The sequence below is a fragment of the Schistocerca serialis genome, chromosome 1 (assembly GCF_023864345.2).
Source record: "Schistocerca serialis cubense isolate TAMUIC-IGC-003099 chromosome 1, iqSchSeri2.2, whole genome shotgun sequence".
In the NCBI taxonomy this organism is placed as follows: domain Eukaryota; kingdom Metazoa; phylum Arthropoda; class Insecta; order Orthoptera; family Acrididae; genus Schistocerca; species Schistocerca serialis.
In genome coordinates, this window is record NC_064638.1 from 725735900 (window position 1) to 725752475 (window position 16576).

Genomic DNA, 16576 nt, shown 5'->3' on the forward strand with positions numbered 1-16576 from the left:
GTGTGATGTCCTTAGGTTAGTTAGGTTTAAGTAGTTCTAAGTTGTAGGGGACTGATGACCTCAGATGTTGTCCCATAGTGCTTAGAGGCATTTGAACTGAAAAGTCTCAGTCTTTGGTTCGCTTTCTCGACAACTTTGCCCGTGTGATGGTTCAAATTTAATTGTTCGTAATTGTAATCCCCAAGTACTTAGATGAGTTCACACCCTTTAGATTTGTGTGATTTATCGTGTAACTGAAATTTAGTAGATCCTTGGAATAATCACGCGGATGACTTCACTTTTCATTATTTAGAGGCAACTGCCACTTTTCGCACGGTATAGATATCTTGTCTAAAACATCTTGCAATTGCTTTTGATTTCCTGTTGATTTAACAAGACTGGAAACGGCAGTGTGATCTGCAAGTAATCTAAGATGCTGCTCAGATTGTCTCCTAAATCAGAAACGGCACTACACCGGCGACCTAGTCCGTGACGAACACTAAACAGCGGTTGCTGCGTGCTTGATGTTTGTACAGCATTGCAGTGAGTCACCTGTCAACATTGCCTTCGTTCGATTGAAACAACAAAACCGGGCGGAGAACCTAAGAATTATAGCTTGCTGTACATTCTAACCAGACGTAACCAAGACAGTGTTTTAACATGTCACGTAAGAAAAGATTTCATGTAATTCTGGTACGTCCTGTTTTTGTGTTTTCCCCATGACTAATGCGATTATGGTAAGAAACAGGAAATGAGCTCTAACAAGGAAATGAATCCATGTCCTTATAACACATTTATTCCTCTTTGTATAAGGATTGCGTCCTGAAAGTTTGGCCATACCTTTTTGTTACGCGCTGTATACACAGTTTCTAACTTAAATACTTGATTTATTGTACTTATTTTTTGTATTTATTTATTATATTTATTCTCGTATTAAATCTTTAGCGAAGAATTCTATCTCTTAATGAGTAGATTGTGACACCATTTAAAATTTTTAATTTGTAAGCGGCGATCAAAAAGTTTATATTGTAGGGTGCTGCTGCAGCGTATATGCAACGTAGCGCGACTCCGATGCAGGTATACAGGGTGTCCCAGAATGTTGCGACAAACCTTGAGTGATTGTAGAGGGTGTCTTGAGGAAGAAATTGAGGATAGGAACCTTGTCCGGAAACGTCATCCAACGACGCTACAGAGCATCGAAGTTATGGGTGCTGGCGTCTGTCACTAGGTCACCCCTTCGGTAGCAAACGTGACTTTGTACGCTGACGAACCGTAGGCGGAACGTCTCGCAATGTTGTTTGTTATTCAGTGATCGCGACTGATCGCACGATCGCCAGTGGAGATGATGGGGCTAGATGCTGCATAGAATAGCCTTGTTTCCCATGAACGTGATGCTCTGTGCCTCGGTAGATGACGGTTTCCAGACGGGTTTCCATCCGCAGTTATTTTTTCTCCTGGAACCGTGTAAAATTTCCAATGCTTTTGGATATACAAGAGAAAAATAAACTGCAGATGGAAATCCATGTCCAAAACCATCATCCACCATGGCAACAGAGCATCGCTTTGATAGGAGACAAGGCCTTTCTACGCAGCAGCTAGCTGAATCTTCTCCACTGGCGATCGTGGCAATCAGTCACGGTGGATGAATAACAAACAACGTTGCTAGACGTTTCGCCTACGGCCCATCTGCGCACAGAGTCATATTTGCTGCCGCAGGGGTGGTCTAATGGCAGGCGCCTGCACCTATGACTTCGACTTTCTGTAACGTCGTTACATGGGTTCCTATCCTCGATTTGTTCCTCAAGACATCCTCTACAACCCATCGAACTTTGTCGCAACATTTCTGGGACACCCTATGTAAGTACCGAAGTGTAGATTAGTGTGGCATTCGTGTCTTTCCGACGTGTGTGCTGTACATGCGGAAACGTGAACTATAGCGACGTTATCACCAAATACGTCCAAACAACACCAACATGCTGTTGTTCTTTTCTTGACTATTGAAGGACAAAACACTGGCAGACATTCATCGATGAATGAGAATGTGTATGGGACAACATGTCCGTCGAAAACAGTCGTTGTGAAATGATACGCCAAGTTCAGTGCTGGTCGCGATTCGATACAAGACACCGATCGATCTGGCGGTCCAGCCTCGTCCATTATGGACAACAATAAGTGGGAGACACTCGAGTACTCGTCCTGTCGTCTTGATCTCTTCCTTTGCGCTTATCACTCCTTGGGTCCCTTAAAAGAGACTGTGAACGGCCGACGATTCCTGTCGGACGTTATGTGCAGTAGGCAGTTACGGATCTCTTCATGCTGCAGGACTTGATGTTTTGCGAACCGGATATCTTCAATCTGGTGAGTCGGTGGGATGATTGTCTCAATGCTCAGGGCGATTTTGCCTGATTGGCATCCCGATTCTGAACTGTACGGCCTTCGAACGGAAACTTCTTGAACTCCCCTTATACACTGAGGCAACGGCCTTGCCGCAGTGGATACACCGGTTCCCGTCAGATCACCGAAGTTAAGCGCTATAGGGCGTGGCCGGCATTTGGATGGGTGACCATCCGGGCCGCCATGCGCTGTTGTCATTTTTCGGGGTTCCCTCAGCCTCGCGATGCCAGTTGAGGAGCTACTCGACCGAATAGTAGCGGCTCCGGTCAAAGAAAACCATCATAACGACCGGGAGAATTGTGTACTGCCCACACGCCCCTCCTATCCACATCCTCAGTTGAGGATGATACGGCGGTCGGATGGTCCCGAAGGGCCACTTGTGCCCTGAAGACGGAGTGCATTATACACTGAGCTGACGACAGTCATGGGATACCTCCGAATATCGTGCCAGAGCTCCTTTTGCCCAGCGCTATACAACAAGCATACCACGTAGAATGGACTTGGTAAGTCATTGGAAGTCCCTTGCAGAAATAATGAGCCATGCTGCTGCTACAGGCATCCATAATTGCGAAAGCATGATTTCGTGCACGAGCTGATCTCTCGATCATGTCCCGTAAATGTTCAATCGGATTCATGTTGGGCGATCTGGATGACCAAATGATTTGTACGAACTGTCCAGAGTGTTCTTCAAACCAATTGTGAAAAATTGTGGCCCAGTGACACGGCGCATTGTCATCCAAGTAGCCGAACACAAACATTTCCAGTAAACGATCGGTTCAGTTGGATCAGAAGACCCAGTTCATTCTATGTCAACACAGCCCACGCCATTATGGAGCCACCACCAGCTTGTACAGTGCTTTGAGACAACTTGTGTCCATTGCTTTGTGGGATCTGTGCCACACTCGAACCCTGCCATCAACTCTTACCAATTGAAATCGGGACTCATCTGACCAGGCTATGGTTTTCCAGCCGTCAAGGGTACAACCGATATGGTCACAAGCCCAACAGAGACGCTGCAGGCGATGCCGTACTGATAGCAAAGGCACTCGCGTGGGTCGTCTGCTGTCATAGCCCATCAACGCCAGATTTCGCCGCACTGTGTTATCGGATATGTGCGTCATACGTCCCGCATTGATTTCTGCAGTTATTTCACGCTTTGTTGCTTGTTTGTTAGCACCGACAACTCCACGTAAAAGCTGCTATTCCTGGTCGCTAGCCGAAGGCTGTCGGCCACTGCGTTGTTCGTGGTGATGCCTGAAATTTGGTATTCTTGACACTGTGGATCTTGGAATTTAGAATTCCCTAACGATTTCCGAAATGGAATGCCCCTTGCGACTAGCTCCAACTACCGTTCTGCATTCAAAGTCTGATAATTCCTGCCGTGCGCCCATAAGCACGCCAGAAACCTTTTCACATCAACCATCTGAGTGTAAATGACAGCTCCGTCAATGCACTGTCCTTTTATACTTTGTGTAAGTGATGCTACCGCCATCTGTATAATGTATACCGCTATCGCATTACTTCTGTCACCTCAGTGTGTATCTGACGTACTGAAAATGAAATTTTTGTTTTGGAAGCTGTTAGATAGGCAACCTGTAACGGGAAGCAGGTGAGCGTGTTAGGGTTTTAGTAATGTAGACTGAGTCAAGGAAACTTCTTTGCGAGTTTTTTGTTTCTTAAATATTCGTCCCTTCGTGTGACCGATAGAAATGCCTCTGTTGTGGGGAACTCCCTTGACATGGAGCAGGAAATAATTGCCAAAGACGTCGAATGCCTGCAGCTGCCACGTTAGTCCAGTATCCACTGTATGGGCACATCTTCTCCTTCCGTGACTAAATTTTTATTAGTTAGGTGTAGATTGTCATATTTCGTTTTCTTGTGTCCGTTGGCAGAGACATGCGCGAAGTTTCTATTTCGTAGCAGCTCTTTTTTTTTTTGTAGTGACTTCTCAGAAAAACTTTTCAGCAGAGAGCTCAGAAACCTGATCGTTGGCCGTGACGCCGGAGGAGACTGCAGCGGAAGGACCTGAGCGGAAGCCACAAGCCAGCAGCCTCGGCTACGGAAGAAGCGGCCCGGATATCGCGCGAGGTTGCACGTCAGCGGCGGCGACGAAATGTCGAGGGGTCGGGTCGCTTCGGCACATTCGAGGTCTCGGGATCGATACCCGCCGCCCACGCACCGCTGCGTTCTTTCGAGCACTTCGCTGCCCCTGGGAGCTTCCGTACGGTCTGTCAACACGAGTAGCACGCAGCCAGCTCGCGTTACTTTAGTAGAGTTATTTCTTACAGCTCACCGGGATTTCTCAGTGTTGAAATAAATTTAAGAACCATGTTAGTCGCTACATTTTCCAATATTTCCAACAAATGTGGCCGGTAGCTTGTTTGTATCTTCGTACCAGAACAGACTTATTCACCATTTTGTGGCCGGCAAGAGCATGATAGGCAACAATGTAAAGTACGCCATCACCAGGCTATGCGTATTGGCTTGGTTACATCCGAAACCTTTTAGCATTGACTTGTGGAGAGCTCAACATTAGCACTGTAGACACAATCCCTTCAGTTTGTAAACAAGAGTAGCCGAATCCGACATAATCGAGGAACACCTTTTCTACTGGGAATTTGAACCTATAGGGGATATCAGAGTCAGCGATAACACACAATTTTATATGACTACTGCTCGTAAAGAATGAAGTTCTCACTAGATATTCTGCAGTCTTTTCTTTCGTAGGCTGGCCGCAGCAACCTTCTCTACTTTGCGATGTCCCATTTCCCAAATTTTTTATATGGGGCACCCTTCACACCTTAAGGTCCACAAAATTAGGGGCACTAAGCAAATCTGACAACTAAAGAGATGTGACAGACAACTGATACTTCTGCTTAACACAGTGGCTTTAGAAGCTCAACCTACAAGTATACCACTAGGATTAGCATATAATACACTATAGAAGAAGAAAATGACGGTATGTGTGGGCTCATGCTCGTATTGGTAAAGGCGATTTTTATTATGGCAGGAAAACAGTCTTTTTATACCGTCCAAGCCAAATATGAAATGAAGACTGGCAAGAAACTTTTGGCATACTCACTGTGGGATTCCAGTGATCAGCATCAGAGAGTAACACTACTGCACGTTGTGGACAGATTTCCATGTGTGATAACCGAGATCCGGAGATCCGAATGGTATCTGCTCTCTTCACGGAAGACTGAATGTATTATACCCTCACTCGTGACAGCTCCACTTAGTTACAATGTCGAATGTTCTGATAAAGGCTGATATTTATATTTTTCGACGCAAGTCTGTTCCTTACCGAGTGATGCAACGCAGTGTTGAGTCATTACAATTACAGTGAGGAGGACGCTGTTCAAATCCCCGTCCGCCCTTCCGTATTAAAGTTTCCATGGTTTGCCTAAATTCATAAAGCAAATGCCGAGGTGGTCCCTTTGATAAGGGCATATTAGATTTCCTTTCCCATCCTTTCGCCAATCCGGCATTGTGCTCCGCCACTAATGATCCCATCGTTGACAGGACATTTAATTCTATCTTTCTTCGTCGGTACATGAGACGACGCGCGCAGAGTTGCTTCGTCCGAACTTCTTTGGAATTCTTTAATGTAATAATCGAATACTTCTTCAAAGTGCGGGATTTCGGCTGCCAGCTGTCACTTATCGGCAAGGAGTCCTCGTAAAACGAAAGTCCGGGACTCGTATAGGTGGAGGTAGTGATCAAATCCCCTTCCAGCCATCGTGATTTGTGTTTTTCCATGGTTTCCTTTGTCGTCGTACTCAGATGAACCTATACCATGACGCTGATGACAAAGCGGAACGTGTATTTGTTGAAAGTCGTTAAGTGCTCCCATTATCGAACAATATATGAGAATTTGCGCCCCTCAGTGTTATCACGGCGTATCTGCTGAACTATATGGCGTACAATGATATGATATTGCACGTAGATTCAGTAGCATATTTGCATACTGTGTACAAAATGTGTTGCCGATAGAGTTAGTAGTATAGGGGTAATAAACTGAAACGTTATGTCTCTTGCTGAAGTTACTCTGCATCAACAGCGATATTGTACTCGATAATTTTTTTTCCTTTTTTTGTTTTGTGGGGGCTGTCAGCGAGAAAAAGCTTCCAAATAGTTTTAAATTATGTGTAATCTTGGTTGGGACTAACTAACAAGGGAACTGTCCTGTCCGACATGTGGAGACCTACCCTGAAATCTTTTACATAGGAAGAATAAACCAAAAGAAATGCACAGTCGAGATCTTAGTTGCTAAGGCGCACGGCAAATATTTTTTAAAAAAAATTGAAGTTTATCATTTCTGCCGCACGAAGAAGTGCATATGACAGGGGTTTGTACGGCCCTTCTTGCCTAGCGCGCGGATCGGCGAATAAACAGACGCAGCCGTGAGACGAGAACGTAGCACCGCATAGCACGAAGTCAAGGTGCACAGATATGAATTTTAAGCGCTTAAACCATACCAAAAATGTCTCAAATAATTAATTTTTTTTTTTGAAAACTTGAAGTTGATACCGGCAGCCAAACGTTGAAAATACCATTGTTACACTGACGAGTAGGAGAGGAAAGAGCTTCAAGGCAGTGCATGATGTTACATTACAGGCGAGTGGCCGCGAGGTTTAAGGCGACATGTGACGGCTTGCACGGCTCCTCCCGCAGGAGGTCCGAGTCCTCCCTCGGGCATGGGTGTGTGTGTTGTTCTTAGCATAAGTTTAAGTAGTGCGTAAGTCTAGGGACCGATGACCTCAGTAGGTTGCTCCTTAAGGAATTCATATACGTTTGAACTCACACCAGTCGGGACTTTAATTTGTTGACATGAGAAATTTTATAACACTTCCTGTAGCCCAGTTCTTATGATAATTTTTGAATAATTTGTATTTAACTACTTTATTCCCTAGCTGTACAGATGTGTTAAGTGTCTGTGGTATAATGAAAACTAACATTTTCGTTCCACAAGGCACATCTATTAAAAATTAATGCATTCAGAGACTTCGCGGTGATAACTGGTTTTGTTTAGGCATGTGTTTTACATATTGTTGTATGCAGCGGGCATACTTTGTCAAATTCGTAAAACACAATGATACAAACTGACAATGCACAAATGACTAAAGTTTAACAATATTGTTCCGCTGATAAACCTGAAATGAGAACCAGTTATCGGAAATTATATTGTCCAACAATTTTCTCAAAAAAAGTTTTACACTGTCGAATAATTTCTTTATCGAGAAGCTGAATCACACTATTAGCTCCGGATGGTATCCGAATTATATTAACAGTCTTCCCGTCGTGGGTTTTTCGATAGTTGCCTTTGTCAGTCTGCTCAGCTGAGTATATACTGTGCCGCTCATGGCGTCAACGAAACGTGTAGGTGTGGATTTACTTGAGACAGGTTGATCGTATTACTGTGCAAGATACCCTTTATTTCGGAGAGTTACGTGTCTAGTAATCGAATACAGATAGTGGACAAAAGCCAGTATCGTCTCCAGTAATCTCTTTGCCAAACACAATTGCTAAGTTACTGTATTTACATACAGCGTAATGTCACAGCTCCGACCTATGAATAAGGTAGCCCATTGATTTCTTGAGAAACAACAGCAGGATATTCCTCCGGCACTGTAAATAACGGAATAAAAATCTAAATTGAAATGTGGAGGGAAAATTAAGAGTAGAAATTAATCCACTCATGCGACAAGAAATGGCTGTATGTTTTGCAGACTTGTTGTCTACTGGCACCACGCTCCGTTAAGCATTTTTTGAAGTTATGCTGTCTGTTATCTCTCTTCCTGATGTTAGTAAAAAAGCAGCAGTCGGAATAACTTGCAGACATTATTTATTAGGCTACATCGATTCTGGTAAGATAAAGGAACGCTGCGTGCAACCATAGCAAAAAGTTGGGCTCCAGTTTGCAAGCATAGTTTATACATCAATAACACGAAGCGTAAACTTTCCACAACATTTATTTTCGTTGTCAACGCTTTGAGTGCCAATGACATCAAGGAAAATTTAATTTTAAAATGTTTCAGAAAACTGATCTTTATCATCATAGTAAGCAACAAGTGCTAGAAGAAATTGGCAAAAATTAAATAATGAATTGCTATAAGGAGCTGGTTTCACATTAGAACATAATTTTAAAATTTTTCACAAAATTAACATTTATTGTTGTAGTGAGAAATGAATATAAGAAGAAATTATCAAGAAGTAAGCAGTCAATTGTTTTATGTAGGTTGTTTCACTATAGAACCACTAGAAAATACAGTTTTCAACCACCCATCATTTTACGAGCTTTTTACTAGACACAGTGACATATCTCGAAACTTCCATGAACACTTACTGTCTAAAACAAATAACAAGCAAAAATGGGGCTAAATTTAATAAATTTATCTCAAAAGTACGTAGTGCCTCAGTGGTTTCATTTCGAAACGGCTCATAAAAGCAGTCATACAAACTCAGATTTACTTTTCAGTTACTTCAGATATATTTAATTTCACTGTCAATGATTTCTTCGATTTGATCACTATAAAAAATTAAAACACCACATGCCACTGTATGCAGTCACGGAGCACAATCTACACACCGACTGCTGCTTTGAACTCTGTATGTAATGACTGCTACAATACACTACGTTCGTAGAAATACCGCACTGTATCACTAGACGTCTCTGTCTTCCAGTAGCATTGGTCGTTTCATGCGAAAGGCACTGGTACTTAAAAAAAAGAAAAAAAAATAAATGTTGGTGTCAGGCAGAAGTGACTGGTACTCGAGGCGTTAAATGGTCCCCAGCGTAATAGGGCATTAAACAACGACTCAGTATCGTTTTCGCAGACTGTATCCTGATGGAGGAGAAGTATTGGGAAAGCAATTTATAATCCAAACAGGAGTTGAAGAACTCGCGGAAAAATACCAAACAGCAGTGTAAGCAATATGAAAATACATTGTCGATATTAATAGAAAAAAAATCTGTTGATGTCTAAAGTTTCGAACGACTAAATATTGCCTGCGCTCACAATGAAGATGAGACAAGTAACGTGAGGACTGAATTAGGAGCCATTTCCGACGTTAGTTCTTCGGGGTAGAGTGAGTCTGTAAAGTTTTCTCCGTCAACTTTTTATAGTAGCTTCATGAAATCTGCTAAGATCCGTACAGGGTGGGAAGAGGGACCAGACAGGAAGTTGCAAAGTAAAATTTACTTAAGCTTTTTCCGCCTTGGGGAGCAGTGCAAGGACGCGTATCCACGGAAAAGTTCCACTGAAGTCCGGAGGCAGTGCATAAAACTAATGAGCGGAGTCGAGGCAGCGACTGAGGAATAGCTAATGCACCGACTCCGGGAGAGGAATATTTTTACTTTGTCACTTTCCAGTAATACGAGAGCAGGTGGAGACAGAGAGAGAGAGAGAGAGAGAGAGAGAGAGAGAGGAAGAGGGACGGAGAGAGAGAGAGGGAGAGAATCACAGACTGAAGGAAAGTGTTGCGCGCCGTAGGACTTTGGGTCTCCTTTTCGACTTACCTGGCTCTTGCAAGGTAAGAGGCTGGGCCGGAGACAAGCTGTGCGAATTTGTGCAAAATCATTGTTTCTAGTTTTATTTTGAAAGCAATTTTACGACCACAATATACAGCTAAATTAAATGTAAGACTTGTGGTCCAGAAAGTTCTTTAAATACGACTTGACAACAATGCGGCAGTTTAGAGGAAGATGGAATTGAAGGTCGTAATATCCAGAACTCTGATGCGATTTATAAGCTCAGAGGATAGGGTAAGTTTATTGGGTAAGTACATTGAAATTCCGAACGAGAGGGAATGACTAGCCAACCGCGCAAATGAAGTAAAAACGTCTGATAAGCAAATAGAAGAGATACAGAACAGTAGAAGATGTAAGGAAAACATTAAACGGTATGTCGATGACAACAATCAATATTGCTAAAATTTTTCATTGAGTTAAGAACGGAGGAGAATGAATGAACTGCGTAAGATAGTTATACGCGTTATCATTTTATACAGGGTGTCCTTGGAGGGATGGTCAGTATTCAGGGATAGGGCAAGAACGATAATTCGAAGCAAAAAAGTCTACAAAACATGGGGTCTAAAAAACGCATATCATAAGATTACAAGCCCTTCTTCATCCTCGATACTGTGGAACAAGTATCTTCCACTGCAAACAGAATCAAAGATGGCGAACTGCTGGTCACGTGATCTTCTGGACATGTTTTCTAAAATTGGTTGTACTTGCAATCCATGCAGTGTCACGCTATTTTGTGTCTCCTTTTTGTATACAGTATAATGCGATGACGATCGTGACGGCACTCTTAAATTCACACCAATGCCAACACCATGCCTTTCAGTACTCGACAGTATTGTCCCTCAAATCTCCGACGATAGCAGGCAGTAACACATCAGTGGATGGAACTCAAAACACCAGAGACTTATCAGTTTATGTAATACTGAACAACTTACCACACACCTGATTAAAATCTAGAGCATCATTATGGGTAAACACTGCCCAACTCGCCACAGAAAGCTACAATATGAAAAGTGAATAAAGAAATCAGTGCTGATCCGTCCATGGTCAGAAGATGTTAGGTAATATACTTCCGCCCATCCAGCTGCTGGGTGCAAACCAACCCAGAAAAATACAGAATTCGCTCAACCGAATCAGGACTGGCCCCATCGTGACCAAAGCAACGCTACACAAGTGCGAGTGTGGAGCACAGGAACAAATACTTGAGCACATTTTGCATGATTGCCCGAAGAGACACTTCATGGGTACCAGGAAAGACTCTTAGACTCAGCATCTGCAGCATATAGCTGGCTAGAGTATTTAGATACCCAACTGTTATGCAAAGTAGATATCTCAACTTCAATTTCTTTTATCTCCTCCAGGTTCTCCAATTTTCAGTATTATCTGTATTTACATACATATATACTGATGAGCTAAAACATTATGAGCACCTGCATAAAGACTTGTTTGTCCGTCTTTGGAACGAAATACATCACTAATTCTGCGCATCAGGGAACCGACAGTTTGTTGGTAGGTTTTTGGAGGTATGTGGCATTAGATGATTGCACACAGGTCATGTAATTCGCGTAAATAACGAGCCGCTGATTTGCGTACGCGATATGGTGTCCGATGGCAGCACAGGTGAGTTCCATAGGGCTAAACATCAGACTAATTTGGTCACCGAGACATCAACGTGAGTTCACTACAATGCTCCTCAAACCACTTTAGCATGGTTCTGGCTTCGAGGCACGGATAATTATACTGCCGAAAGATGATACCGCCGTTTTGAAAGACATCAAGCATGCAGGTGGTTGGCAGCTCTCAGCGTGTCTTCGATTACTACCAGAGGTGCCTTGCAAGCGCAGGAGAATGTCTGTTCAGTTGAGATATCTATTTTGCCTAGTCCACTTGAAGTTGAGATATCCATTTTGCGTAGGAGTTGGGTATCTAAATACTCTAACCAGTTAATTGCTGCAGGTGTTGTGTCTTCGAGTCTTTCCCGATAGCCGTGAAGTGTCCTTTCGGGCAGTATTATGCTGTATACTATTGCTCTCACCAGCCTGCGTCCTGGTGCGCTGAATGTTTCAAGCCGCCGTTCGCCTCGATGACGGCGTTTGTGGAGACGACCATCGACGTAGCGTAGCAAAAGTGTGATTCATCCGAAGAGCCGACACGTTTCCGTTGATCGACGGTCGAATCCCGATGGGTCCGTGCCCACTACAATCGTAATTGACGATGTCGTTGGGTCAATTACGTCGGGATGGTCTGCTGCGGAGCTCCGTGTTCAATAATGTATGAGGGTCACTCCAAAAGAAATGCACTCTATTTTTTTAAATCCATCTTTTATTCTACATGTTTGAAAGTTTTACAGCTTGTAGATACATTCTTTAGGAACGGTATTTTCATTTCCCCACATAAATTCAATCCCTCTCAACAGCCTTACGCCATCTTGGAACCAGCGCCTGTATACTCGCACGGTAAAATCTGGACCAACCTGTTGGAGCCACTGTTTGGCAGCGTGCACAAGGGAGTCATCATCTTCAAACCTTGTTCCACGAAGAGAGTCTTTCAGTTTTCCAAGAGATGATAGTCACATGGATCCAGGTCAGGACTGTAAGGCGGGTGTTTCAGTGTTGTCCATCCGAGTTTTGTGATCGCTTCCATGGGTTTTTGACTGACATGTGGCCGTGCATTGTCGTGAAACAGCAAAACATCCTGCTTTTGCCGATGTGATCGAACACGACTCAGTCGAGCTTGAAGTTTCTTCAGTGTCGTCACATATGCATCAGAATTTATGGTCGTTCCACTTGGCATGATGCCCACAAGCAAGAGTCCTTCGGAATCGAAAAACACCGTAGCCATAACTTTTCTGGCAGAAGGTGTGGTTTTGAATTTTTTCCGTGGGTGAATTTGCATGATGTCACTCCATTGATTGCCTCTTCGTCTCTGGTGAAAAATGATGGAGCCATGTTTCATCACCTGTCACAATTCTTCCAAGAAATTCATCTCCACCATTCTCGTACTGTTCCAAAAGTTCGCAGCGTACCGTTTTTCTTGTTTCTTTGGGAGCCACTGTCAACATCCTGGGAACCCACCTGGCACAAACCTTTTTAAAGCCAACAATTTCAGTATTCTGCAACCACTTCCTTCCCCTATCCCAACGTAGCGTGACAATTCGTTCACTGTGATGCGTCTGTCATCATTCACCATTTCGGTAACTCTCTGCACATTGTCTGGAGTGTGTGCAGTACGAGGCCTGCCGCTGCGAGGACAATCCTCAATACTGCCGTGCCCGCTTTCATCACGTAACCTGCTTGCCCACCGACTAACTGTACTGCGATCGACAGCAGCATCTCCATGCACCTTTTTCAACCTCTTGTGGATGTTTCCCACTGTCTCGTTTTCACAGCACAGGAATTCTATGACAGCACGTTGCTTCTGCCGAACGTCAAGTGTAGCAGCCATCTTGAACACATGCTGTGACACCGCCACTCACGGGAACAGGTTGAACTAAGTTTGAAAACAAGCTGGAAGGATGTATCTACACACTGTAAAACTTTCCACATGCAGAATGAAAACTGTATTTTTACAAAAATAGTGTGCATTTCTTTTGGAGTGACCCTCGTACAATGAATGGTGTACTTCGAAACACGTGTGCGTGCACCAGCATTATGCTCTTTCGACAGAGATGCCACAGATCACCATCTATCGTGCTACAGGGCAGACAAGCCTCCGAACCCCACGATCTGTCAAGAGTCGTGGACTTCCAACCATTTAGCTCCTAGTGGTAGTTTCACTGTCCTACCTCTTTTCGTAGATGCTCACGACAGTAGCACGCGAACATTCGACTAGTTTGGCTGTTTTCGACATGCTTGTTGTCAGGCTCTGTGTAATAATGATCTGCCCTTTGTCAAAGTTTATTATCTGAATGGATTTTCCCATTTGGAGCCCCTATCTTCGCTAGGTTGATCCCCCGCCTATGTCTACTCCACTTATATACTTTAGTTGCCGCGTCACATGCCCGCAACGCTATCTGGGGGCATCCAACGTCCCAGTGCGCAGTGGTCACTTTGCTTTGCCTGATCAGTGCACACAGTGTGTAAAGGGCATAAGCGCAGATATTTCCGTTGATGACTGGATACGGTGTACTGCACAGCATTGTCAATATTTACGGTATTTGCAGACTAATAATTATAGCTATTATAAGTCATGTGTTTTTAGGTTGGGTAGTAATTCCAATTACTTGTGGAAAGACCAAGCCATTAATGCTTATTTTCCCTGGGCAGCAGATCAGGTATTGCAGTGTGGATGCACATACGCATAACCATAAGTCTGTACTGACAGGCCTAGTGCTCTTGATGGTGCAGTTATGACCGTACAGAAAACATTAGGTCGTAAAACTTGTGACGTTTTTATGGGAAGACTGTTTGACGCAGAGAAACTGCAGCCAACACACTGATGTGTGTACGTATTAAGGCACCACGTGTAAAATATCTGAAATATCTGCACTTATATCCATTACACAATGTATCGAAATATCTGATTATACTGATTCGTATCATTTTTTGCTATTTTCTATCGAGATAATTGTATGTAGTTGTAAAATATAATTCTGTAAGCCATACGGTAAATAAATGAATAACAGGAGTCAAATGTGTTTTTTTTTTTTAAGTCGCTTAGAATTTTATGCTGGCTGGGCGAGAGATTCACGACAAATGCAAACTGAGTAAGGGGCCAATGTGGAAGAGTGTTCTGTGCAAATCCGAATTTCGATTCCATCCAGACCTTGCATTTTCACAGCATTTATGGAGTGGATCTTGAGAGTAGATGGAAATGAAGTAGCAATCACTGCGCAAATGGGGAAGAATGCCGTCCTTTTTTCAGCCAAAGATTTCCGATTGATCCCCTGCTGTTCTCACATTTCAAATAGCTCTCATGTGACTTTACATCTGAGGTAATCAGTCTCCTAGAACTTAGAACTACTTAAACCTAACTAACTTAAGGACAACACACACATGCATGCCCGAGGCAGGATTCGAACCTACGACCGTAGCGGTCGCGCGGTTCCAGACTGAAGCGCCTAGAACCGCTCGGCAGGCGTTCTTACATTTCTCTCTCACCTAGCAATTATAGGACAGTCGATGCTCAACCTACGTGATTACCAAAGCAATTGAAAAATGTAAGAGACACGCATGGCGGCCCCAGTTTGTGTGCAGCTGATCCAAATTTTCCTCATGTTACTTTGCATCCGCGTACTATTGTCATGTGCCCAACTTTTGACGACTGTAGCGAATTCGAGTCCACAGTGTCACAATTGCTGCCCCGCCTCGCTCGATCGCAAATATTTAACACGTCAACACACGGATGGTGGTTGCATTTAGGTATTACATGGCAATGAGACAAGGCATGAATGTGAAACTAGGTGGAAATGACAGAGAAACTATCCTACTGCGCATATGTGTTCAGCGCTGTTCGAAGTGGCTTCTTTTTTTTTTCCCTACACAAATGTAAATTATATTCACGTTCAGGGTCGGCCAGAAATTCTACACACTTGCGGAACTGCTGCACATGTGCAACTTCCTGGTCACAGTGTGCTCTCTTACCAGACGTGTAAACAGGGAAACGGAACCGTCACCGCTCATTTTGTATGTCCATAAACACAGATGTCTCCGCTTCGCGTTATCCAGTAGCTGGGTACACTGTATCTGGGGCGTTCTCGTGCTGCTGTGTGCACTGCAGTCATGGGAAGGTATCGTGTTAATCCATCGCCGTATCAATAAACGTCACGGTTCTAAAACGAAACATGCCCACGTTACGTACCTAATACCCTTCATCGCAAGGGTACCAAACATGTCTCTCAATGATTAACGGATAATTCTTACGCATGTAAGTATACCGTGATCAACCAGTTTAATATCAAATTATTCAGATAAATATGTTCGCCTATGTAACATGGAGCAGGATGAGGCACACCTAGTAAATTACAATTTTAAATCAGAAAAAGAAAGAAATAAGTAATTATTCTCGATGAGAAACGGCGAAGTTAACATTGGGCACAAAGGCAAGACACACTGATAAACGCAAGCAGTTGCCAAGATTTTCGTCACTAATACTCGATCGAAACCTTGGTTTATTCATTTTCATTATGGAGAAAAATCTTTCGCATACATAAGTAGATCCGAACAAGGACATAACTCTCGCAGCTTCGTGACGCAGGGGCGGAAACTCTTACGGTGGAAAATTTTCATAGAATTATTTTGTACTTCGCACTGCCAAGAACTTGTCCTTCAGCCGTGTATTGCACTGCAGGTCGATCAACTCCATCTGTAGATGATTCGGAGCATCTTCAACTGATGCTGAAACGGCCGTACAAAACATCGGATCATATGAGAAACACTCGTAACATCCACAAATCGTGCTCGAAATTGCTCATTAATTTTTACAATTATTGATAAGTATTCTTTAAATCTAGCACTTTCGTGGACAAAACCAAGGGTAGGGAAATGTGCAGCGTTTTCAGACAATAGTTGGCTGTCCCAAAGGGCAAGCTTCCTTTCATAGGCATTTTACTTTTTCCAGCACGTCAGAAATTAAATTATTTTCACCTGGCAAACCGACTTCCATGTTGTGCACGTGACACGTAATGTCCACGAGAAGTGCAAGATCTGATATGCAGTAAGTGTGTCTCGTTTCGGC

At 43.4% G+C, this 16576-nt stretch overlaps 1 protein-coding gene and 1 pseudogene across 1 annotated transcript in view; both read left to right on the top strand.

Annotated features, from left to right (window-relative positions):
* Window positions 1–16576, top strand: part of LOC126427820 (uncharacterized) — a 328244-nt gene that overhangs the window by 202891 nt on the left and 108777 nt on the right. The gene's annotated exons all lie outside the window — the stretch shown is intronic.
* On the top strand, window positions 2453–2570 carry LOC126428193 (5S ribosomal RNA; annotated as a pseudogene).